Genomic DNA, 3424 nt, shown 5'->3' on the forward strand with positions numbered 1-3424 from the left:
GTCTCTAAAAAACACCAATAAAAAACACAAACCTGAAAGGAGCTTTCTGTCTTTTTTCCTCTTGCTAAGTCCCTGAATGTCCTTCACAAAGTGTTTCATTCAATCTATAACAGAAATTGTATCAACTACAAATGTACTGGTAATGAATTATTAATAATAGATACTGTAAACCTTTAATTTTTTTTATTTTGTTAGTTATATATACCACTATTTATATATCTCTATTACACTGCATCTCCCACAAACTCAACTATAAAGACACTTAAAATACCTGATTAAATAGTTTCATAAACAATGAAAAACTGTCAGTTTATATACAGAAAGAAAATACTTTAAAAATATTATTTAAAAATACAAGAAATGACAGTATATGTTTCACCTAATTAAAAAAATTAAATCTAAGATTGTTAACATGAAACATTTAAAAGTAAATAAATAATTTGTGTGCTTTAATGAACACAACAATATCAGCATCTTAGATAGAACACTGAGAGAACTCGTATCCCTATTCAACACAAATTTAAATTTCAGATTTGGAAAGTTGGAGAATCGGAAAATAATAATTAGAATATAACATAAGGAACAGAAATAAGCATTTATCCATAATAAAACAACAGAAGAAAAACAATTAAGTGCCTGTCTATAACAAATATCAATTTTAAAATAAAACTATGCACATACTATTTTAATGTAACCTTAAGAGTTCTCTGGACGTAATACTTTTGTTATTATGTTTGTTATATTATATAACATTGAAAAAACAGGTTATTAAACAATTTATTTCAATCCTTTTAACCTCTCTCAACATAATAAATGCTCTCTAGTACCATTATGTGACTAAATATAAGTGGGTATTTTAACTTAAAATACCAGCTTATTTATTTAAAAAGTAAATTAAAGATTTATATCTTCAAAAAAGTCATTAAGCTATACCTCATTACTAAAGTTATATTTGATACACTGTGACCTGGTCCTGTATTCAACCCAGGGACTAAGAGTTCCAAGAGTTCAAACGTTCCATAAACTTCATGATGGTGGCTTCTAAGTAGCTTTGTTGTTCTGGAGCATCGTGTTCTACAGAGTGAAGTTAAAATTAATAATAACTATAAACAGATAATGTATAAAATTACTTACAAAAGCAGTAATCCATCAGTATATGCACGAATTGAAATTGTACAATACTTTTGTAAGAGTGATCACAGAACTTCACATGTGGATGGTGTAGGTGATAAAAGGTCTATATACCATCTTCTCCTAATAAGAAACCTCCTTGTTTCCATATGTCTTCACTAGCTTCGGAACCAGCAACTGGTTACACATACAAGATTCATGCAAGTCTTGAAGAAGAAGAGTCTGTGATAATACAAAAAAATATTAATGATCTGGAAAAAAAAAATGTAGGAGTGAAAATTCACATAATTGTAATATCTAATATAAGACTTTGTTCTCTGCAAGCTCAGTTATACCCATTTAATAATGATATGCCAACCCAAAATGCATTATTCCACTTCAAAGACACATACTATTCAGAATGATATAGAAATAACATCTACAGAGGAAATGTATTTCAACTTCAAATAATAATATATAAAAAGTATACTGTATATGCAATAAATCAAGCTGTGAATTGCTAAAATAGCTCTGAAGTGATCAAACTGAGTAAACAGTGAAAATTACAAACGACTTGGTGTTAAAATATTCATACTGCCAAGAAGTAAATGACACTTGTTGCAAACTGTCACAAGTTAGAGAAACTATACTTGTCAACTTTTATTAGTTTACATACATACATTATCTAGTGTATTACGAGTTAGTGTATTATTTACTTAAATTTTAAAATATTCTAACGAATTACATTTTAACAAAAAATAATAGTAAAATAGTTAAACATATATAAAAGTCAGTGACAAACATAAGCCCATTTGGTTATGTTTATACATTAATAAATTATACACTCAAATATTAATCAAAAAGTCCTGTTTGATCATAAACCCTGTTTACCAACAAATAAATTCCATGTTTAAAATACCAAACATAAGCTTCTCTGCATTAATTATCAACATCTGGATATACCAACAGTTCAAGTGGAACATCTCACTGGCTGCAAGACAAAATTCACTTGTCATTTTATTGAACATATCACTTTATATGTATGAGTAACATAATACTTAAAATAATATGAAATGTCATCAACTATTTACCTGATTTACAACTTTGCATATATCTTTAATGATCTGTACAGCTTGTGAAAAAATCTCCTTACACTGATGAAGCTCATCATCTTCTTGTTCTCTGTGACTGAATTAAAAACATGTTTTTAAACTACTCTTCAAATATACTGCTATTATAAAGTCTTAAAAAGCTAAAAAAAAATACCTGCACAGATATATGGACTTTATTTGTGATCTCCAACAGAGCAAAAAAATCACATAAAAATACCAACAAGAAAATCTAAATCAGAGCTTGTTTGATAACAAACATTAAAAAGAAAAGTCCACTTTCTGAAAAAATGTAGTTTAGGACTTTCTCTTTTCATTATTTTTTGCTATCTTAAAACTTGTACACGTCCAACATTTTATACTAACCGTATGACAGTATATATAAACATAATCCTGCAGAACTTTCAGAAAAAACCAAAATAAGAGGACATCTGGTGTCAAGAACATTCAACCAATACGTCACATCACTACTGTACCCTAAGGAAATATCCCTTTGCAAATATCGTTAGCAAGAAGTGTATATTGAGTGATTTAGAAGCTGATAATGTTGAAGCAATACAATAAGTAACCAATCTATTAACAAAACACAACATGTACTCACATTCCAATAATGTTTATATGGTAAAAATAACCTAAACATGACTGGCAATAGGAAAAATTAATTATAATACTCTGTCCTTATACTAATTTAATATTGATGAAATACTTCTAAATGTCAAAAGTTATTAATACTTCTAGTTTTAATTTTCCTATAACTGATTTGCAATCTAATGAATATTAAAATTGTCAAATATAAGAATATGACTTTTAAAAATATAATTCAAATACTTTTTCACACGAAAGTGAATAACAAGGATCCATTTTATAAAAGAATCAAGTAAGCAGTCTATGAATGCAGATGAATGTTTACAATAACCCAAAATTACATATTTTATAAAATACTTTTTCTGAAGTTTTAATATATTACTTGTTTTCAATAATGTAATAATGTAATAATACTTCCATAATGTAACACTTAGATTCATTTCCAGAAAAACTCTAACCTACCATCTTCAGTATTGCTAACATCTTCACTTCTAATAAACCTCCAGACTTCAGTATCATGGAATAAAACAGGAGTGGAACGTAAGAGAATCCTGTGTTCCCTGTAGCTGTTGTACAGCTGAATGAACAAGAGCTCCAGGAAACTCAACAGGATTGATTCA

General features: G+C 28.0%; 1 long non-coding RNA gene across 1 annotated transcript; it reads right to left on the bottom strand.

The window, feature by feature from the left end:
- Nucleotides 1–1296: 1296 nt before the first annotated feature.
- Nucleotides 1297–3348, bottom strand: LOC143250393 (uncharacterized). The gene is made up of 3 exons (XR_013028168.1): nucleotides 3267–3348; nucleotides 2202–2298; nucleotides 1297–1353 (listed from the first exon to the last, which is right to left on the bottom strand). It is a non-coding gene; the product is annotated as an uncharacterized LOC143250393 (long non-coding RNA).
- Nucleotides 3349–3424: the final 76 nt, after the last annotated feature.

Source organism: Tachypleus tridentatus, chromosome 5 (assembly GCF_004210375.1).
Source record: "Tachypleus tridentatus isolate NWPU-2018 chromosome 5, ASM421037v1, whole genome shotgun sequence".
Classification (NCBI taxonomy): Eukaryota; Metazoa; Arthropoda; class Merostomata; order Xiphosura; family Limulidae; genus Tachypleus; species Tachypleus tridentatus.